The 24,805-nt window shown below is 33.5% G+C and overlaps 1 pseudogene; it reads right to left on the bottom strand.

The window, feature by feature from the left end:
* Positions 1 to 209: 209 nt before the first annotated feature.
* On the bottom strand, positions 210 to 21,523 carry LOC107876397 (annotated as a pseudogene).
* Between the last annotated feature and the right edge of the window lie 3,282 nt (positions 21,524 to 24,805).

Genomic DNA, 24,805 nt, shown 5'->3' with positions numbered 1-24,805 from the left:
ACGATCCTCCTCAACCTCCGCCCAACTACCTCTCCCAAATCTTCATAGTGTGACTTAACAACTTAATACTCCTATAGTTGTTGCAACTCTGAATGTCATCCTTATTTTTATATATGTATAAGAAATTTCAACAACAATAACAAGCCCAGTCTAATTCCACAAGTGGATCTGGCCTAGAGAGTAAGATGTACGCAGATCCTACCCCTATTTTATTGCTTGTGTAGAATTAGTTGAGCGCCATAGTGAGGTATAAGAGTGACACTGAAGAAGGAACATGAGCATAAGATGGTGAAACCTCAAAATCATAGTGGTGTAGGATCATAGCAAGTCCCATTTTAGCCTCTAACATTGCAAAGTTTTGTGCAATGCAATTTCTAGGTCCCCAAATGGAAAATATGCAAATTTCCCTTTTGTTGCTTTTTTAACTCCTTCACTAAACCTCTCTGGATTGAATTCTCTAGCATCTTCACCCCATATTTCTTGGTCATGATGCAACAATATTGTTGGCAATAGGAGTTGAACTCCACTTGGTATTGATAAGTTCCCTAATGTGATTCCTTTGTTTAGCTCCCTACTCATAAAAAAACTTGGTGGATACAATCTCAAGAATTCTTGGATAATCATGGTTACCGGTGTTAAATGTAGAAAAAAAAACATCTTAGAAAGAGTTTAGCTTCTATGCACAATGTAAAAGAGGTTTTACACTACCAAATCGCCTAAAATATCGATATCTACGTGTAACCTTTCAATAAAGTTGAGATTATAATCTAGAAAAGATCGTAGGGAAGGTGTCCAACAATATAAAAGATATTTATACAATTAGGCTACTTATAGGGTGTGTTTGGTATGAAGGAAAATGTTTTATAGAAAAGAAGTTGGTTTCTTACTTATTTTCTTATTTTTGATTGGTGAGTGAAAAATATTTTCTAGTGTTTAGTTGGATAATTAAAATATATTTTTTAGAAAATACATTATAGTATTTAGCTAAAGAGTAGAAAATACTTTTTGATCCCAGAAAATACTTTTTTTTCAGGGTTTGTCAGTATGGAAGAGGAAAATATTTTTTAGAAAAATAAGTTATTTCTTACTTATATTCTTGTGTTCATTATGCAAGTAGGAAAATATTTTCTGAAATTATTTGTATATATTTAACAAAAAATAATGAAAACGAATAGGGTAAGAAGGGTGGATTAAGAAAAATATTTTGGAACTTTTTCTAAATTAAAACTAAAAAAAATATTTTTTTTTTGTAAGGAGGGCTGGTAGCCGATAGGTGGTGGGTGGAGGTGTCAGAATAGGCGGTGGGAAGAGTGTTAAGAAAAAAATTTTAAATTAAAAAAAAAACAAATTAAAAACAAATATTTTTAGGGGGGAAGGGCTAGTAGTATTAGGGGATGGGGTCGGGGTTGGAGAGTGAGGATGGGATAAGAAAAAAATTAATTTTCTTAAAACACAAATTTAAAAAATTTAAATCTTTTTGCAGGGGTAGGGATGGAGGTAAGAAAAATGTTTGATTTTTTTTTTTTTTAAAATATTTTTTTGATGGGGGCTGGAGGTTGGGATAAGAAAAAAGTTCAAAACATCTTTGTTAGATGGGGGTGGTAGGGTATTGAGAGTTGGGGTAGGGATGGATTATTTTAAGAGTAGTATGGACATTTCAACTTGAGAGTGAGGTTGGAGAGAGTTTTGAAAAATATTTTCCTTACTTTTTGAAGGAAAGCCATTTTTCTTAAATTTAAGGAAAATAAATTATTTTGAAAAATATTTTTCAAAACTTTTTAAGCTAACCAAACATGAGAGAAGTAGAAAATAATATCCGAAAAATATTTTATGTCATACCAAACACACTCATGAAGTCAACTTATATTCATATGATCTATGAGTCATGATTCTGGCCGTAAAAATCAGCCACCAATGATTGCACAAGGATAGGCTTCCTACATTATATTCCCTTGGGGTGCGGTCCTTCTCAAACACTCTGTGAGCACAAAATGCTTCAACTATTCCTAAAGTAATAAAAAAAAACCTTATGTTATTTGGTAGATAGATCATGAACGTACAACTTTGAGTAGATTCAATTTGTCATTATCAGGAATATTGTTGTCAAAGACTCGCAAAACCTCTTTTCGATCACGAGCTTGCCAATCGGATTGTTTGCTCAATAAAATCATTGACCATACAAGCAAAGATGAAGTTGTCTTTTGTCCAGCAAAATTGAACAACTTACACTCTTCCATAAACTCATCAATACTCATTCCAAATTTCTTATTTCCATGTTCTTGGATTTCTTTCAAGTTGGATTCCAATAATATGCCCAATAAGTCATCATTATTAGATGCTTACCCTTTTGCTTCAATTTCATCCGTTCTTTTGTTGATTATATTTAATATGAGTGAACGTACTTCCTGATGTATAACGCTCATCCTTCTCTTCTCGTTGGTTGGCCAAAATCTACAATACATAAAAGAGTTTAAGTTTGATAATGACGATTTAAAGATACTTACACACTCAATTAAGTACTTTTAAGGTAAATATTTATGATAAATATTAAATCAACAACCTTATAAAAATGATAAACTTACCTAGGAGGTGTTTAGCTAAACTTATAAGGTGATCAAACTAGTATACAAACACCTTAGGACTTATCTCTATTTTGATTCTAGTCACTCATCCATTTTATATAAACGTACTTTTAAATTATTATTTTTTGTGTAAATAGGTGTAAGGACATCTCAGTAATTTTAACAGGAAAAATGCTTATTAATACCTTTTTTACCAAACATACTAATTACTTATTATCAATTGCAAGTAATTTCTTATTTATAATACTAGATATGCACGGCCTGTGCTAGCAAGGGTCCAATATATATTTTTTTATTTCAACTTATGTGACGTAAATAGAATTTAGATAACTAATCATTAAAATAATATAAGTTTTTAATTATTGTGATTTATAATACTTTTTCTTCTATTTCAATTTAAGTGACAATGATATAATTTCGAGAGTCATCCAAATATTTTATATTTTTAAATTTCTAAAATTGTTGATTATGTGATTTATAATATTTTTTACATAATTTTTCAATAAGATATGAATACTCTCTTCATACCAATTTATGTGGCACAAAAATATTTTTGACAATCAATCAATTTTTCAAATATTTTTCTTAATTATTGTTATTTACAGTACTTTTTATTTTATTTTCAAATAATATATGTTGCTTTATATCTTCCTCTGTCCCGTCACAATTTATATGACACTAATATAATTTTGATAGTCAATCAAATTTTTTATGTTGACATATCATCTTGTTATTCTTAATTTTCTAATACATAAGTGACTTATAATAAGGGGTGGTATAGTAAAATCATCGTTTGAAGGACGACAATTTAATTTAAAACATTAAAAGTTAATGTCACATTTTATGTCTATTTTATCTTTTTTTTTTAAATATTATTTATTTTCGTAATACCTAGATGACTCATAATAATTAATTAGGAACGATTGATTATGTTACTCTTATAAAAATTAATATAATTTTATCATATACAATAGTTATCGTCGATAACTGACCGGAGTAGTATATTAATTAAATATGGATGTTTTATTTTGCATATATAAACTATGATATTACTAAACATTATTGGATAGTACATTATGTTCATATCTCACAATAATAATTTTTTATTATATATTTTTATTTATTTCTTTTTTACTTGATACATATTGACCCAACACAAATCTTAAGAAAATATTCATTAGGATTTTATTTTATTAAATTAAATTTATTAATTTTTTACTTTAAAAATTTTAAGTTAAGTTAAATATTAGTATTTTTGTATATAAAAAAAAATTTAAAATTTAAATTTACTAAAATAAATAAGTAAAAAAAATAATTTTGAATATAAAAGTCAATTAAAATAATAAAATTATTTAATTTAAATATTTATTTACAATTAATTAAGATAAAATTATTATATTATTAAATTATGTAAATTTTAAGATGCTATATTTTGCATATACAGAATATGATATTATTAAATATTATTGGATAGTGCATTATGTTTATCTCTCACAATAATAAAATTTTATTATATTTTTTTCTTTATTTTTTTATTTGATATATATTGACCCAACACAAATCTTAAGACAATATTCATTAAGAATTTATTTTATTAAATTAAATCTATTAATTTTTCACTTTAAAAATTTAAAGGTAAGTTTAAATATTAGTATTTACATATAATAAAAAAATAATTTTAGAATTTAAATTTAGTAAAATAATAAGTAAAAAAAATTAATTTTGAATATAAAAGTCAATTAAAATAATAAAATTGATTTACTTTAAATATTTAGTTGTAATAATAATTAAGATAAAATTATTATATTATTAATTTACAAAAATTGAAATAAATTAAATTAAATCTTTGGAAAGTAGAGAGCAATCTTCTAAATAAATAGAATAAGGTGGACTTTTTAAAAGGGCATGGTCTATGATTAAATAAAATATTGTGGGCATTTTTTAAAGTTATTAATAAGGTACAACTAACATAGCACAAAGGACAAATTCTTTAAGCTGATTTTTTTTGTAAAAAGACTAAAATGCCCTCAACTTTTATTTTAATGTCTACAAGCAGATATGTTGAAGTTTCACACTTCTAATATAGATAATAATATCATTTTTAATACCTAAAAGTACTTTTCACTATTTTAAGCGTCGGTTGTTTATCACCCACTTTCAACCAGCTAACCTAAATGGCCTTCTACTGAACTAATAAGTTAAACTACATTAACATATGTAATAGAATTTTTACATTGTCAATATATAAAACTTAAATCTTTTAGAAGAAAAATATAGCATCTAACATGAAAGAGTTTTTTCAAATTTTTTGATGTATTAAACAATGGGGAATAATATAAATATAACTTACTTGCCTCTGACTTTTAAAATAATTTTGGCTAGTTCTTGTTAAAAGGTCAAATATCCTTCTACCTTCTTCATATTTGCTGCCAAATACAGTTCTTGAGATGGCATCACTTGTCAATGTTTGAAGATATGGCCCCACATCTACCTCCGTTCCGTCTTTCGAAACAATTTTCTTCCATTTACTCAACACCTCACAAGTAGCCAAATGGAATGAAGGTACCATATGTTTTGGTATATTATACATTGCATTGAAAAGAAATCACAATCAGTATCCTAGAGTTTGCATACTCAAAAAGGTACTAATATAAGGGATTTACTTATATATTCTGACAGTATAAAGTACTTTTACACTACCGGTTAATAGGCTGTAATAACAAGTTACATGTTTTATTTTCAGATTACTAATTTCACTTATTATGGGTAGTTATTTGTAGTTTTACCTTTTCCATTTATCAAAGCTGAATAATAATGGTAAAAAGTGTATCTAAACTGTTACTTTTTTGCGAGTTTCATAACTCAACTAATAGCTATTCCCTTTTATTATCTAAACTATCATCATCTACATATTAAATCCTATGTTGCTCGGACTTTTCATAACTGTCAGTAGGTACGTGTCAAATTCTCTAAAATTAGTGTATTCTTGGAGAATCCGACATGGGTGCAACATCTATTGGTTATTGTTTTACTCTTTCAGTCGTTGTTAGTGTTTTAGCTGACTGAATCTTTAGCAAGTTAGTAGTTTGTTGAATAAAAGTAGCTGAATCTTTTGATTGTGTTAGTAGTTGGGAATAGTAGGAATTAGTAAATTTCTATCTTAATTTTACATTAGTAAAACTCTATCTTAAGAGATCAATCGTTGTACTTCAGATGTATGAGAATCTTAGCCAATTGAATAGAGTCCTACTCCCTCCGCTTAAAAAAGAATGACCTACTTTGACTTGACACAAAGTTTAAAAAAATAAAGAAGACTTTCGAATCTTGTGGCCTTAAATTAAAGTTGTTTCAAATGTACCAAAATACCCTTTAATCTTGTGGTCCTAAACATGTCATGTGGAAAGTTTAAATTAAAGTATTGTCAAAAAAGGAAAGGGGTTATTCTTTTTGAAACAGACTAAAAAGGAAAGTAGGTCATTCTTTTTTAAACGAAGGGAGTAATATTTTTCTCTCCTAAATTTTATTCTTTCCATCAGTGGTATCAGAGCCAGTTTTGTGAGAGAAATGCATAAGAAAAATTGCAGCAGCAACATGAACATATGGCTTCAAAAAATTTGTTCAGGCATCCATTCCTCTCTTTGACGATCACTATGACCATTGGAGCATGTTTATAGAGAATTTTATCTGATCAAAAGAGTACTGGCAAGTGATTATAGATGACATACCAGAACCAACAGAAGGCACAATAGTATCAGACGCACAAAGAGCAGAAGCACAACAACAAAGTTGAAGGACCTGAAGGTGAAGAATTATCTTTTCCAAGAAATTGATCGTTCAATATTGAAACTATTCTTTCTAAATACATCTCTAAGAAGATTTGGGACTCCATGAAGAATAAATATTAAGGATCAATAAGGAGAAAGAGACAACAGCTTCAAGCACTTCATTCGGAGTTTGAAACTCTTTGAATTTCTAAGGAGTCAGTTATTGACTATTTTTCATAGGTGATGACAGCTGTCAACAAGATATGGATATCCACAGTGATAAGTCAAATGAAATTTCAATTGTTGAAAAGAGTTTTCGGTAAATGACACCAAAATTTAACTTTGTTGTTTGATCTATTGAAGAATCTCATGATATTGATAAACTTTCAATTGATGAATTACAAAGCTCTTTGTTGATCCATGAACAAAAAATCACTTAACAAGAAAAGGAGGAGGTGGCACTGAATTCCTCAATAGATGATCGCTTTAGAAAATAAGGCCATCCAATTTCAAAGGATAAAATGATTCTAAGTCTTGACACTTCGCTGAAATTTTCTAAGTCTGGGGCCTCTTTTGGCATCTTGTTTAGGATGAAAATGACTAGGATTTTGCGAAGTCTTACAATATCTTTCGCTTGGGAATATTCATCCTCGAATGAAACTGACTAAACTGAGATTACTGATAGACTGAGCTTACATACTGAACATGCACAACTGAAGCATGATTACATGACTGAAACTACTGATGTACTGAGTTTTCATATTAAACATGCATAAATGAAGCATGACTGGATTTTTTTGACATGACACATGACTAGGTTGTTTCATGAAGGTAGGCATGATATGAGAATATTATGCAACTAAACTGATATCAAACTTTTAAAGAAAATCTGAACATGGAATTGAGTAGATTCAAGGAAGACTGTTACCTTGAGCTCAGTCTGAGTTTGTAGAGAAGAGGTGAGGATACTTGGTCCGCATGTCTGCTTCTGCTTCCCAAGTAGCTCCCTCAACAGACTGATTCTGCCAAAGAACTTTGACTAGAGGAACTTCTTTATTCCTTAGTCTGCAAACCTAATGATTGAGGATTTCTACTGGGATTTATTTATAAGAAAGACTATTCTGAATGTCTATACCCTCTATAGGGGCTACAACTGCTGGGTCACCTATACATTTCTTTAGCAAAGAGACATAAAACACTGGTTGTACTGAAGCTAGGTCTGAAGGCAACTCAAGATCGTAAGCTACCTTTCCAAAATGACTGAGGATTCGGTAAGGACCAACATATCGGGGACTGAGTTTCCCCTTCTTGCCAAACCTCTTCACTACCGATCTCAAATTCTAGATTTTTTCTTCGCACATCTGCATACGATTTCTGTCGGCTCTGAGATGTATTAAGCCTTTTCCTGACCAACTGAACCTTTTCTAAAGCATCAAATACCAAGTCAAGCCTTACTACTATGGCCACACCCACTTTAAACCAACCAATAGGAGATCTACATCTCCTCTCATAGAGTGCCTCAAATGGAGCTATCTGAATGTTGGAATTATAGCTATTGTTATACGCAAACTCAATCAAAGGAAAGTGGTCATCCCAACTACCCTTAAAGTCAATGGCACACGCTCTTAACATATCTTCTAGATTTTGAATGGTATTTTTTGCTTGACCATCTATCTGAGGGTGGAAGGCTGTACTGAGGTGAACTTGGGTACCAAGACCCTTTTGGAAAGGTTTCCAAAAGTGAGAGGTGAACTGCGTACCTCTGTCTGAAATAATGGACAACGGAACTCTGTGAAATTTGACCTACTCTCTGATATAGAACTTGGCATAATGCTTGGCTGAATAAGAGGTATGAACTGGTAAGAAGTGAGCTGATTTAGCCCAAATCAAATCATACTGGCAACGAGTACAGAGCAGAGCCGTCACAAAATCTATATTCACTTTCTACCATTTCCAAGTGGGAATACTGAACTCTTGCATAGCTCCATTAGGCTTTTAATGCTCGATCATAACCTACTGATATGTCAGACACTTAGCTACAAATTCTACAATGTCTCTCTTTATTCCACTCCACCAATAGACTTCCCGCAAGTCGCGGTACATCTTAGTGTCCCCTGGGTGAATTGAGTAGTGCACACTATGCGCTTCTGCAAGAATCCGCTTCCTCATACCATCCGCACATGACATACATAGTCTACCCTGGCAGCGTAAGACACCATCTCCCTCTTGGGGATAAAACCTCTACTTTCTGATCTTTGACTCACTCTTTTAGTTTAACTAAACTTGGATCCCTGTCCTTCTTTTCTTTTACTTTGGATACCAGAGATGATTCCATACTATTCTGTATCCATATACTACCCTCTGCTGAATCGACTAAGCAGACACCTAGTCGGGCAAGCTGATGAACTTCCTTAAATAACTTCTTCTTACCATCCTCACCGTGAGCAGCACTACCCATATACATCCTAATGAGAGAATCAACCACTACATTGGCCTTGCTCGAATAATATAGAACACTCATGTTATAGTCTTTTAATAACTCTAACCATCTTCTCTGACGTAGCTTCAGGTCTTTCTGAGAAAATACATACTGCAGGCTCTTATGTTCTATGAACATATCAATACGTACTCCCTATAAATAATGTCTCCAAATCTTTAAAGCAAACACTACAACAGCTAACTCAAGATCGTGAGTAGGATAGTTCTTTTTATGGGGCTTAAGCTATCTAGAGGCATAGGCTATAACCTTACCTCTATGCATTAAAACACACCCCAAACTAACTCTAAAAGCATCACAATACACCAAAAACCCGTTTGAACCATATGGTAGATAAAAAATAGAGATGTAGTGAGTTGAGTCTTCAACTCCTGAAAAATCTTCTTACAAGAATCTGACCACTGGAACTTGACTTTCTTCTGAGTCAATCTGGACATAGGGGATGCAATAGACAAAAACCCTTACACAAACCGTCAGTAATAGCCAGCCAAACCCAAGAAACTCTTGCTATCAGATGGAGAGATGGGTCTGGGCTAGTTTCTCACTGCTTCGATCTTTTGAGGGTCAACTCTAATGCCATCATCGGAAACTATATGACTAAGAAAAGCTACTGACCTTATCCAAAATTTGAACTTACTGAATTTGACGAATAGTTGATAGGTTATGAGAGTTTTTAATACTATTCTGAGATGGTCTGAATGATCCTATTCACTGCGGGAGTGGACAAGGATGTCAACGATAAAGACTATGATGAACATGTCCAGGTACCGCTTGAACACGCGGTTTATCAAGTCCATAAAACCTGCTGGGGCATTGGTAAGACCAAATGACATGACTAGGAATTCAAAGTGACCATACCGAGTTCTGAAAGCTATTTTCAGAATGTCACATTCTCTAACTCTAAGCTTATGATAGCCTGATCTGAGGTCTATCTTATAAAAGTAGTAAGACCAAATGACATGACTAGGAATTCAAAGTGACCATATCGAGTTCTGAAAGCTATTTTTGGAATGTCACATTCTCTAACTCTAAGCTTATGATAGCCTGATCTGAGGTCTATCTTATAAAAGTAACTGGCACCTTGAAGCTGTTCAAACAAGTCATAGATTCTGGGAAGTGGATACTTGTTCTTGACCGTGACTTTTTTCAATTGACGGTAGTCAATAATCATTCTGAGAGAATCATCTTTCTTACGCACGAATAGAATTGGTGCACCCCAAGGGGATACACTGGGTCTGATGAATTCTTTATCTAGGAGATCCTTCAACTGTTCTTTTAACTCTTTGATTTCTACTAGAGCCATTCTGTATGGCGGAATAGAGATAGGCTGAGTATTAGGAAAAAGGTCTATTTTGAAGTCAATTTCCCACTCGGGAGGGACTCCAGGAAGATGTTTGGGAAACACATATGGAAATTCATATGCTGAAACTGACTCAAGACTAGGAGTTTCAGAACTAGAATTCTTGAATCAAATAAGATGGTAGACACGCCCCTTAGATATTATTTTCCTTACTCTAAGGTAGTAAACAAGCTGACCCCTAAGTGCTGAAGTACTACCTCTCCATTCTATGATAGATTTATTCGAAAACTTAAAATAGATAATTTTGTTTCTATAGTCAACTGAAGCATAGTATGAATAAAGCCAGTCCATGCCAGGAATGATGTTAAAGTCTTTCATCTCTAATTCTACTAAGTCTACTTAAGTATCTTTTTGAGATACCATAACTGGATAGTTCTTGTATACCCGTTGGGCTTTATAGATTTACCCAATGGGGTAGAGACTGAGAAGGGCTTTGCTAGGATTTTGAGACTGACTCCAAAGTCAACACCTATATAAAGAGTTATAAATGGCAAGGAAGCTCCCAGATCTAGAAAAGCATAAACATGTAAATGAGTAACTTATAACTTATCAGTGACTACATCAGGAGAAATTTCATGATCCTGTTGGGACTGAAGTGCATAGAGTCTGTTTAGGTGTTGCCCACTGGTATCATTGACAGTGGCACCCTACTGATTCGGGCATCTAGACTGAGCTGGAGGATGATTATTCTGACTCTGCAAACCCACCTGAGGGCACTCTCTGACCCTATGGCCTAGCTTGCCATATCCGAAGCATACATAACTGCCAACTCTATAGACATCCTGGTGGTTTCTGCCATACTTCTTGCAAAGAGGATTTATTTGGGCACTGCTAATACTACCCTAAGGTTTAGGGCCTGGTTTCCTATCTTTATTGCTATCTTTGAATTTCAACACTGGAGCACTGGCTGAGGACGGAACTGGAACTAAAGATTTTGGGCAGAACTGAGAACTATTACCACCCTCTGACTTAGGCTGAGTGAAATTAAAGCTACCTATTATAGCTCTTTTATTCTCCCTCTCTTTCTCCTTATTCTTAGCTTTCTCTATCTACTGATCATGGACCATAAGCCAAGATATGTCCATCTCTTTAATCAGCATTGCAGTCCTACATTCTTTGACCATACTGCTAGACACACCCAACACAAACTTACTCATATTAAATCTACTATCTACTACCACATGAGGGGAATATTTGGCTAACTAAGTAAACTTGAGAGAATAGTCTTTCACTATCATGTTACCCTATTTTGGATTAATAAACTTTAAAACCTTAGCTTCCCTCAACTCCAGTGGGAAGAACCTATCCAAAAAAACAGTGGCAAACTTCTCCCATTCTATGGGCCTTTTATCTACGACCCTCTCTGCCTTTCACTACTTGAACCATGAGTGAGACACATCCTGCAACTGATATGCAGCCAACCCAGCACTCTTACTAGCAGTCACCCCCATAATATCTGTGACTTTTTGCACCTTATTAAGGAATTCCTGTGGGTCTTCATCTAAATTAGACCCTATAAATAATAGGGGATTCATTCGGGTGAAGTCTCAAATCCTGGCTACAATAGTATTGGACACTGGGTTGGCCTCAACAGTAGTTGGCCATTAATTCTAGGCTGCTACAGAATGGGATAGGGTGGTGAGCGCAGCTCTGAATTCTTCATAAGATACATACTCGTCCAGGGGATCGGCCTGAATTGGATGAGGTGCTGGTTGGTTTTTTGTTCTTCTTTCATTGGTTCTTTTGGGAGGCATATTCTATAAATGAAAGGGGAAACTGGATTAGACTGAGAGTTTGACTTGAGCTCATGCTCACTCTCATGATATGAACATTGATAGAAGGGAAACTTTTCCGAAAATGCCTCATAGCATCTTGTCCATAAGTGTGGCATGCTACACACCATGCATAAGACTATACTTGATGTGACTTTTAGACTTCTTAGGACTATTTAGAATCTTAGGCTCTGATACTAAGTTTGTAATACCCCGATTCTGCACCCCGGACATCATACTGTACTCATAATATCGAAGGACCACAAGCTAACCCATGACTGGTACTTGCTGCAAACACTGAATAATAACACTGTAATAGTGAGAAAGTTAGGCTGAATCTACAATAAGGTTCATAACTGAAAACAAATACTGATAAATAAATACTAAAAACTGAACATCTGTCTAAAATAGTCTAGTCTGAAAGCCTCTAACTATTTGAGTATAGAGTTGATGGGATAAGACCCCAACTAGCTCCGACTACTGAATATACTAAATATTGAAATACTAAAATGATAACTCTATCCTCAGACTATGAGGACTCACCACTAAATCAGCTGCTTCTAAAATTCTGAGTTGCTAAGTATGGTCAGAAGCCCGTGCGTCTGAACCTAGCTATAAGACATCATAGCACAAAGAAAGAGTATGTGTCAGTACTTTGAATATACTGGTATTCTAAGTGAGGTAGGCTGATATACAAGGGTTCATATACCTAAATAATAACTGACTGAGTAACATGATTATAACTTGATGAAAGTACATGTATATCTGGAACTGTTGTAATTACTGATTATGCAATGTTGCATGTGAAACTGCTTTACTATAATAGAGATCACTGATAACTGAATTACCGATAACTGGGTGACTTTTTCTAACAGTCCTGATTCTGTGAAACCGAACTTAGTTTCGTATTGAACTGGGTGACTATATCTAACAGTCCTGATTCTTAAAACTAAATTGAGGTTTTATATTGAGTCTAAAACTGAAACTGTAATTATAAAAGTGTTTATCTAATCGACATACCCCAATTATAAACTAAGTTGGGGTCCGACCTGTGACCCCAGTTAAAAGGGTGTTAGCGCCTTTCCAATGGATACTAACAATGGTTATGAGTTAACCCTATCTGGCAGGAAGACTTTTCATCAACCCTTACTGGAAGGAAAACTCATACGAGATATATCAACCCTGATCTTGCAGGAAGATATCTCAACACTAGCTACATAGTTCTATAACACAAGGATTGTTACAAAGGGTCAAACCTTTCACTGATAGAAATACCCCTATCCCTGGGTTCGCTCGATGTTGATTCCTACCCCTAACTGAATGGACACTGAACTGATTTCTAGACTGTACCAGGCTTGACTGAACTATTACTGATAGTGTTGTCTAACTGAACTGGACTGAGTTCACTGGGTTTGTTAAGTGACTGAATACACTGAGTTCTATAACTGACTGAGCACTACTGTATGTGACAACACTGAGACTATTCTGAAACTACAGAAATTCTAGGTAAACAGCTAGGTTTTGGGTATGGAATACCCTCAAGACTCGATAGCGTAAATAGTAAAATATGGCATAATCTTAAGAGCATGATAACTAGTCACTTTGTCACAATGCATTCATTGAGGCATTTTATCAAACACTTGCATGGCATGAACTTGTACACATACTATTTATGTCATGATTTCATCCTTTAACTCACATGAACACTTTATCAAACACTTGGGGAGAATAATTCATGCACATAATAATAATAAACAATATAAGCATCATGATTAAAATTTCGACTCACAATTTCAAGGGTTTTTAAATATAAATCCATATAACACCACACGTAGGTTAATTACTTCACATGAATCTTGTCATAAAACATGGATTAGAAACCCAAGTAACATCATAATCTTGAGTACAATCCAATTCAACATGAAGTTCATGAAATAAATCAACTGTGATTTTAAAAGAGGTTCTTTAACTCCAAGGGTGGAAGGAAACCCTTGGATGAACACCTAACATACCTTGAATGTTAATTTCATAAAGATTGAGGTGAGTTCTCGAGACTTGATTGTTGAACGTGATGAAGCTAGGGCTTGTTCTTGAGAAAGTTTATGAATAAAGAATGAGATTTTGCCCTGTAGGATGATTAGTTTCATGTTAAGGCTGAATAAGGGTAGGCAAAATGACTCATTTGCCCCCACAAATACGGATAAAATAATGATGGAAGGGGTCTTCATCGCATCGTGACCACTGCTTGGGTTAAGCGACCATCAAGACACGAACCCTGCTCAGGTCAAGCAGCCCTTGTGGCGCGACCCTAAGCTAGGTTAAATGGCCTTACGACGTGGGCCTATCGTAACCCCTTGCTATTTTGGACATAGTTTGAATAATCCAAAACTTATCTGAGATGACATACAAGTAACCCTAATCATGAATCAATTTAAAAATCGACATACTAAGGTCGGAAAGGTATAAAATAAGGCCATCGAATTTCAAAGGCTAAAATGATTCTAAGTCTTAACACTTAGCTAAAATTTTCTAAGTCCGGGGCCTCTTTTGGCATGCTATTTAGGACGAAAATGACTAGGATTTTTTGGGGTCTTACACAATTATTGATTTTTTTTCTAGATTTAAAGATCAATCTTTTGAGCATTGGCCAATTGCAAGAGAAAGGGTATGAGTTGAGATAGCGTGAAGTTTAGGAATAACTCTAAAGTTGTAGCCACGGAAAAAGGGTAGGTTCTAATTCAGACCAATTGAGATTTCAGCCAGATAATTATTGATGTTCTTTTTGTTCTATATTTGAAGATTAATCTTCTGAGCATTGGCCAATTCCAAGAGAAAGGATATGAAATATCTATAAAATATGGAGTTTATAGAATTCTAGATGCCAAACTTGGATTAATTGCTCTAAGTTAAAATGACTACAAATAGAATGTTCCCTCCCTGTCTCCATAATGTTCATCATATGTGTTTTTCTGCCAAATTAAAGGATAAGGCATGGCTATGGAAATATTGTTATGGGCTTCTTAATTTTAACGGACTAAGAACTCTATATCAAAAGAGTATGGTGAATGGTATTCCTCAAATTGCATATCCTTTAAGAGCTTGTCAAAGTTGTGTTGTAGCAAACAATCTCGTAGTCTATTTCCACAAGGTAAATCTTGGAGAGCGAAGGCATTGTTAGAATTGGTGCACTCAGATCTTTGTGGACCAATCAATCTAAATTTCAATGGTGGTAAAAGGTACTTCATAACCTTTATTGATGACTTTAGTGGGAAATCATAGGTGTATTTTTACAAGAAAAGTCTGAAGCATTTGACATTTTTAAATGTTTTAAAGTACTTATTAAGAACGAAGCTGGTAGTCCGTTGAAAGTTCTTCATACTGATAGTGAAGGAGATTTAAATTCTCAAGAATTTATAAGATTCTATGAGTAAAATGGAATCAAGAGGAAACTTACTACATCTTACACATCTCAGTAAAATGATGTTTTTGAGCAAAAGAATTGCGCAATCCTCAATATGGTGCACAACCTTTTAACAAGAAGCAGTGTCTCAAAAAGTTTTTGACCAAAAGCTATTGACTGGAGTATTCCTATTTTAAATAAAAGTCCAAATTTCTCTGTTTAAAATATGACTCCAAAGGAGGCATGGAGTCGGCAAAAACCAAGTGTTGACCCTTTTAGAATCTTCGAATGTGTGGCTTATGCTCATGTTCCAAATTAGAAAAGGATCAAACTAGATGATAAATGAGAAAAAATCATTTTTCTTAGTTTTAGTAATAAATCTAAGGCTTATATATAATCCTAACACCAAGAAATTATCATTAGCCGTGATGTAATTTTTGATGAAGATGCTACCTGGTATGAAAGGACAAAGGAGTTCAACAACTTGTTTAAGTATCTTTTGAAGAGGAAATACTGCAAGTAGAGGAGACAGAATAATCGGCAAATTTAAATCCAATTCAATCACTAGTTTCAGCTCCTAGACAAGAATATGAGCAATCTTAACAATGAGAAAGAAGACCCACATGGATGACAAATTTTAAGGTCACCGAAATTAATTAATTAGAAGATCCACTCATTCATTTTTCCCTATTTTCAAATTATTATCCTACCAGTTTTGAAGAAGCTGTTAAAGATGTAAAATAGCAAAAGACAATGAATGAAGAAGTTGCAACAATTGCTTGAAATGACACTTGGGAGTTGACTGAGTTTCTAAAAGGGCATAAGACAATCAGTGTCAAGTGGATATACAAGAAAAAAAATGAACAAGGAAGGTAAAGTTGAGAGGCACAAAGCACGCTTAGTATCTAAAGGCTATAAGCAAGAGTTTGGTGTGGATTATAGAGAAGCTTTTGCTTCGGTGGCATGACTTGCCACTTTTAGAGTAGTGATACCTTTTGCTGCTCAGCACTCATGGCCTCTTTTCAAATGGACGTCAAATCAACCTTTTTATATGGGGACTTGGATAAACATATATTTGTTGATCAACCTCCTAGTTATATTAAGGTTGGAGAAAAACATAAGGTGTGTAAATTAAAGAAGGCATTGTATGGACTAAAACAAGTTTCACGATCTTGGTATAGTTGTATAAATGATTACTTTTCTACGAAAAAATTTAAGAAATGTCGATATAAGCATAAGATCTTTACAAAGATTGATGATAAAGGAAAAATGTTCATTATTTGTTTATATGTTGATGATTTAATTTACATCAAAACTGATATCTCCATGGTTGAATATTTTAAGAAGTTCATGATGATAGAATTTGATATGACTGTTATTGGAATGATGCATTGTTTTTTTGGCATTGAAGTAGTTCAATCTGTTGATGGGATTTTCATCGCACAAAATACGTATGCTCAAGAGATTTAAGGTAGGTTTCAGATGAAGAATTGAAACTCTACCAGCAGTCCCACGGAGTTCGATTTGAAGCTCATGAAAGAAACTAGAGAATGTAGAGTTGACAACACTCTTTACAAGCAAATGGTGGGAAGCTATATGTATTTAACAGCAATAAGTCTTGATATTATGTATTCTTAAGTCTTATTAGCAGATACATGGAAATTCCCAAAGGCATGCATCTTCTAGATGGATAAAGAATTTTTTGCTATTTGCAAGGAACTAATAATTATGGTTTGTTCTACACGAAAGGAGAAAAATCATATTTGGTTGGCTTTACTGAAAGTGATTATGTTAGAGATTTGGATGATCAGAAAAGTGCATCTAGTTATGTCTTTTTGATGGGGTCAAAGCAATTTCATGGCCTTTGTGAAAGCAATCAATTGTGACTTTATCAACTACAGATGTTAAATTTATAGCAGCAGCAACATGTTCCTGTCATGCAATTTGGATGCATAAGGTTCTTGAGAAATTAATTTCAACTAGGATGGCTCTACTACCATTTATTGTCACAGCAGTTCAACAATAAATCTCTCCAAAAATGTTGTTCAACATGGGAGAAGTAAACATATTGATGTCAAATTTACTTTCTAAAGGGACTTAAAAAAAGATAGAGTAATTAATCTTATCTTCTGAAGAAGTGAAAATAAAATTGCTGATGTGTTTACTAAATCTCTTAAGTTGGTATCCTTCCTGAAGTTCAGAAAATTACTTGGTTTTTACACTATGGAAGATCACATTTGAAACATGTTGTCTGTTGCAAGCATGTTAAATTGATAGTGTGACATTCAGTTTAAAAGAGGGTTTGTTGGTTATTGTTTTAGTTGACTGGGTCTTCAGTAAGTTAGCGGTTTGTTGACTATAAGCATCTGAATCTTTTGATTTTGTTAATAGTTGGGTAATAGTAGGAGGCAGTGGATTGCTATCTTAATGAAATGTTAGTAAAACTCTATTTAAAGAGATCACTTGTTGTACTTTAGATTTCTAAAAATCTTAGTCAATTGAATAGAGTCCTAATATTTTTTTCTCTCCTAAATTTAAGTCTTTTCATCAACATCGACAGTGAACATTCCACGCAACTTAGACTAAAACACACCTCGAAGCTAATTAGGTTCACTATCACTTGTTCTCTTTTAATTTCCTACCTAAACTATCATTATCTAGATGTATTTTAGTGTACAGATATTTATAATTTAGGTAATAAAAAAATAGGGAATAGTTAATAATTATAATGTGAAACTCATGAAAAAGGGATAGTTCAGGTGTGTTAAGTTTTTTACCAAAGAGCAGTCTAATGGGATTCGAGGAAGGAGGACCACAAGGTCTACTGTATACGAACTTAGCTAGCATTTCTTCTAGAGGATATTTTCACGGCTTGAACCTATGATCTCCTAGCCACATGACAATCTAAGTTGCTCAGAATCTTCAAAAATATCACTGCACCTGTGTTAGGTCCTTCGAAAATGCACTACTTTTGAAGGATCTGACATGCACCATTGGCATTTTGAAAGAGTCCAAACAACATTAATGACAGTAACTTTATATGTTACTCGAGGGCTCCTATTCAAAATTAATACAAACTTGACCATTATCTCTAATCTAAATAGTAACATTAAAAGACTATTGGAGATTAATGATACCTTCAACTTGTCAAGATGAAAAGCAGGGTTGATTATTCTTCTATGTTTAGCTTATTATTTATCTACTTCATAGCTCAATATTCTTTCAGCTAGCAGCTTTGTGACAGAAGAGGGAGGTTTCTGGAAAATATTACTCTTTGATAAGGTCTCCCTTATAAGTTCTGTATCCATTATGGGCATTGCAAGATTTGGCTCCAACCATATAAAACAATTCTTACCTACAAGTAAGTTAAATCTCATTAGTGGAAATTTAAAATACTGAAGCTTGAACTATAAATATCTCACACAAATAAAGTCGCATTGGAAAAAGGTAACACTCCATATTTTGGGCTAGAACTTAAATTGTCCTTCCTATGTATATAAACTCGAGCCCAATAATTTTTATTTAGATATAAGTGTGAATATTAATTCTTTAGTATGGGAAAATATTTGGAGATGAATAGAAGTCGTAAAAATCTGCTAACTCACAATTGAGTTGAGAACTTTCCTATTGATTGAGTTTTAGTAGTTATTATAACTTGGGCCATATTCCAATGACAATTAATTCTAGGATATAGCAAGTTATGTCGCCTAATATATATAAAATTAAAGCACTTTGAGTCTTCTTTCTAACACAACTGGCCATTCATTAATCCAAGTTTGAAGCAAAAGGTTATAGGCGTTTTAATGAAGCACTATCCAGGGTGTACGATGGGACACGTAAGGCAAGGCTCATGCCACACGATTGGGGTCGCGAGGCAGAGCATGAGTTGTGCAATTGGGCCTTCAGTGTGACCCTCCCTTTCCAGATATTAAAATATGTTTTCCCCTTATTAAATCAAAGACAAATTGATTATTTCACCCCCTATAACTCCTCTAATTTTTTTATAACCCTAAAGTTGTCCAAAATTAGTAAAAATCTCCTAAAGTTCCTCATTCTCTTTCTCCCAAGAACATCAAGAAGGATTTCTCAATTCCAAAGCTCGTAGGTTTCAAACTCAAGGTTTTTCTTTAATTTTCCTCCATTAAAAGGTATGTAGAACTATCATAACACTCATGGGTGTAACCATGATGTTTTAAATAAACACTATACTATATATGTATAAATTAAGGTTTGAAATTTATTGTAAAGCATGAATTACAAAACCCCTTTTTATGATGTAATTATGTATTAACTATGGAGTTTTCTCTAAACTTTAAATTGTATTTATATGCATGTGCTATGAATATTAAAATTGATTTAATATCATGAATTATAAATCCCCTTTTCTAAGATGCAATCTATTTATTAACTAATATTGTGGGTTGTTTAATGAATGATGATAAGCTTGAGTTATAAATGTCTCTTTACCAATTATGCATTGTCATTTTACGTGTTTTCAAAAGGGATATTTCTTATATCTAAATTCTCCTATTTTCTCATGGAGATTGCATGTGAATTATAAAAGACATGACCACCCTATGTTAAAGTCTTGAAAGGAGAATATTTTGGCATAAGTTTCAATGTCCCTTTTGAAATAAGAACTCTTTTATGATGTTTAAATCTTTTGGTGGTCATTAACGTGTTTTTGAATAAAAGGGCTATGGACATGATATGATATGATACGACTTGCAAGTCTATGTATGACGATATCTATTAAGGAATACCCTTAACATGAAAGAAATGAATATTTATAAGCATGAAACATTATTTTTAAGGGGCTAAAATTGGGCTTAAAGAGGGATAGATGGTTAATCGAAAAGGCACGAGTTTAGATAACTCATTACTAAAAATGATATTTTACCGACGCAGAATTTATGTTATGTTATCCCAAAAGGGGGATAATTATCGTATACCATCATGCATAACTCCAATCCTTGAGGAAAACTTGAATTGGAGGCTTGAACGACGAGTAATGGTAGACCCATATAGCACGTGGGTATCATGTATGTCGGGGTACCATCTAGCAAGAACTAAAGCAAAGAGTTAAGTCTAAGTATTACGAGATTGATTGAAACTTTTGAATTATTCTCACGTGTTTTGATCTCTATTATGTTAATTTTTTTCACAATGCTCATGATTATTTTATATGAAATATGTGTTGTTTCTGAATTGTTCTACAATCAATACATTTCAAGTATTGACCGTCATAGGGCGGCTATATTGTCTCATAATGTATAGGTTTTGAGGCTCGGTCCTGTGGTTTATCACAACCGTAGAACCTTCATAAATGTCAGAGTTAGTGAGCCATCCATCTTCCAAAAAATATTTTATTCATATATTTATTTGTTTCAATTTATGATTCAGTCGGAGGCCTTGTCCCGGCCTAGACTGTTATTCTTCAGTAGAGGCTTCGTAGACTAGATTTGGTTATTGTATTGTCATAACTTTATTGACATAGTTTGATTATAAGATTTTCTTGAATTTCATTATATCTTCCTAACTTCTATTTCATATGAATTATGCTAATGATAGTGTGCTAAGGGGTATCTTGGGCTTTCATGGTTTGAGATGCCCATTGCGGACAGGGCCACGATTTGGGTCTTGACAAAATATTATTTATTTCTCAGAATAATATGTAAACGTGCCCTTTATCTTGGCCTCAGCTGACATTTATGCCCTCCAGATTTGGATGTACACAAATTGTCATTTAAACTTGTATAAAATTGAAAAAGTAGACATACATCTTACCTGGCATCCTTTGTGGTAATTATATGAAAATATCACCTTAATGAATGAAAAGGTGCATATGTATTATGAAATTATACTCACTATAATCAATGATTGTTTTGTTGATAAAGGTCATGATTCTTGACACAATATCATTTGAAAATTTGATAGGCTAGGACTTAGCTTCTTCATCCATCTTCAAAATTTCTTTAATGTCTCTAACTAACAACCTAGAAGAATTTCCTTTGTAACCCAACTTTCTAAGGTATTTCCCCAAACCTCTTGGCTGAAACCATAGCCAATTCAAAAGTCTCCAACCCCATCTTAAAAGAATAATTATTAATATTGTAGAAGATAAAATTACAGGTGAAATATATTGCATATTTGTTTATTTCTATGATAATAATTGTCACACCGCCTTTTTATAAAAAAAGATTCTATTTAAGGTTGAAAACGATTTTATTATTAAGTCACAAAATAAAATTATTTGTTTTGAAAAGGATTTTTAACAATAAAAACTCAGAGTCACCACTTGGCGTAAGTCTGGTGTGCCAAGCCACCTTTGGAAATCCTTTTCAAAATTATTTTAACTTTTTAAAACTGATCCGCGAATAGAGATTCTGGTTAAGGAATTCTGTTGACTGAGGGTAGGTGTTAGACATCCTTCGGTCCCGTGGTTCAAACACAGTCACTTTGTAGAGTATATCAGCTAGTGAGATACTATGAAATGCATAAATCACACAAAACACACAATGAGAAAGACAAACAACCAAACAGTCCAAAGTCTAAAAAATAATGTCCATTCCAATTTATGACAAACCAAAATGAAAATACGAAAATGAAACCTAAACTATCCTAACTATGCTTTACCCGATGCCTTAGGCCTTGATCACGATCATCTTACACCAACATAATATCTTGCGTCATTTCCTGATGAATAAATACAATTTTTCTTAGGCCATTCCCTGGCTAAATGAGTACAAGAAATTTGGATGCAATGAAACAAAGGCCATTCAACACATTCCAATATTCAACAATCTACCATCCCTATGTTTTGCCTGTCCACGTTTTGCCTACTTATTTTGATTTATCATGATTTGTCACATTCGATATCATCAATGAATCAAAATTATTCCAAATTCACTTTTTCAAGATTAACCCCTTCCAAATAACTTATTTTAATTCTTAATGAGATATCATTTCATTACAAAATTCATAACCCAAGGGAAGCAAACAATAAATCAAACAAGTAGCAATTTATACTAAGATCAACCAACACACATATTCAGTCCAATGCACTAGATATCATCAACAATAAAATCAACAATGAAATAAAAAAAGGGAGAGAATAGAATTGGACCTCAATTTGGAGCTTTTGAAAAGTGTTACAGAATCCTCCTTTGATAACCTCAACTCAAACCTCAACAAAAAACCAACTCCAATGCAAAAATCCTAAAGTCTAATCCAAATAGAAATTAACGAAACAAATCGAGCAACCCAAAAATAGAAGTATTGAAGCTTTGGATGCTCAATCGCCGGTTTTGGGAATTTTTTGGTGAATTTATTTTAGAGAGGGGTGATTCTGGGTCATTTGGATAGGGACTGTAGTAATTTCTGGAAAAAGGGAGAAACAGAATTATTTAGGACCAGTGAAGCTATGATTTTCATTCAATTTTGACCAAAATCGACTGGTTTCCCTTTCTTCATTCACTCTGTGTTTTCTCACTGTATTTCTATATTTTTTCTATTCAATTTTTCCTTGCTTCTTCACTGATTTTCCATTTCCCGTATGTATTATGAGTCTGTGTGGGTGTGAATACTGTCCATGTATGAAGTTGTGTATGTGTTGTTCTTCAATGAAAAATGGAGAAGATGAATTGTTCTCTTTCTATCCTCCCTGTCTCTCTATGTATATCAATGGTGAAGAAAAATCAAAATCTGTCCTCCTCTATTCTCTTCTCCCTTCTTATGTGCCTATGTGTATATAGAAAGAAAAAAGGATCATTGTTATTCTTCCTCCTTTCTCCAGTGAGTATGTATGTATATGGTGGGCTCTATAAGTGAATTTTGTATGTAATGTGTCTCTATCTATTTTGAAGAATGACGGGTGTATATATCTTCTAAAGAAGAAAAAGAAAATGTGAAGGGGAGGGGGTTATGTGGGTAGAGGTGAGGGGTAGGAGTAGGGCGTGGGGTAGAAAGTTGTTATTTTTATTAGGGTGAGGTGGTTAAATTTAATTGGTGAGGTGTTAATTTGTTAAGAATTTTATTATTTTTGTCTTTTGTGGAAGAATAATCACATGAGAGTAAAGTACATGGTAAGGTGGGGTAAATGCGTAAATTCAGCTTCCGGGAGGGACAAAATTATGTGTCTACATCATGCCCCTCTTTAGATGTAAGCACAAAGTGTTTTCAAACAAAGAAGTAACAAGATAGAATTTTGACCCGAGCTTTATTCAAAAGAAATAAAAAGAAGGACAAATGCAACCGAGTCTTTATTTTAGAAATCCTACCTACCCAGTTATAAGGAAATCAAGTCACAAGTTTTTCAAAGGGTAGGAAGTAGAAGGTTATGCCAAGTTGGAGAGTCGAGTGAGGTCCTATATAGGTTACGATCCATGGCTCTGTCATCACATCAAAAAATAAAAATTACAAGTTTAAAATATAAATAAAATTACAAAAGTCCTATCTATGCAGCTTTCCTTGGCTCTTGACTTGCTATTTCATCACCCTTTTCTCCAGACAGGCTCCTGACTTGAAATTTCCTTACTCTGTTCTCCGAGCGAGCTCCTGACTTACAATTTCATCACTTTATTGCTTGGCTTTCAATTTCTTCACCTTGTTCTTCAGGTGGGCTCCTGACTTGCTACTTCATCAATCTGTTGACTTTTAGTTTCTTCACCTTGTTGCTTGATTTTCAATTTCTTCACCCTGTTCTTGACTTTCCATTTATTCGCCTTGTTCTTCAAGCGAACTCCTGAAATCACATCAAAACTAGAAAGAAAATTATCCCAAACAAAGGTTATGATATAAATCTCACTTTTCAAAAATAAAGTCCCATTTTTCAAGGGGGTCCTAAATGATGAATTCAATAACATGAATTAAATTTTTTCCCCAGTTTATCATCAGAAAACTTTTGTGAATGTTAAATTCATTCATAACTACTTGCATGTTGCAATGATGAATCAAGACTCTAACCAAGAAATGCATCTCTCGAGAGTAGATTTTTTGACCAAGACTAGGAAGTGTGTCTCTTAAGAAATAAAGTGAGAAATTCTGACTAGAAAGTGCGTCTTCTAGAGATAAAGGTTTAAGTTAAGAAGTGTACCACCTGACAAATAAACACTGACAAAGAAGTGCATCTCCTAAGGTTTAAGTGAAATGACTCGACTAGAAAATGAATTTTCTAGGAGTAAAGGCTGAAGTTTGGAAGTGAACCACCTAACAAAAGAAACTCGAATTACCCTGACAATAAAGTACTTCTCCTAAGGGTTAACTACTCAACTAGAAAGTACATTTTCTAGGAGTAAAGGATAAAGTTAGGAAGTGAACCACATAACAAGCGAAACTTGAATTACCTTGACAAGAAAGTATGTCTCCTAAGGGTTAACTACTCAACTAGAAAGTACATTTTCTAGGAGTAAAGACTTAAGTTAGGAAGTGA

The sequence above is a fragment of the Capsicum annuum genome, chromosome 7, assembly GCF_002878395.1.
Source record: "Capsicum annuum cultivar UCD-10X-F1 chromosome 7, UCD10Xv1.1, whole genome shotgun sequence".
Taxonomy (NCBI): domain Eukaryota; kingdom Viridiplantae; phylum Streptophyta; class Magnoliopsida; order Solanales; family Solanaceae; genus Capsicum; species Capsicum annuum.
Note: the sequence above shows the minus strand (reverse complement) of the source record. Positions and strands in the feature narration are given on the sequence as shown.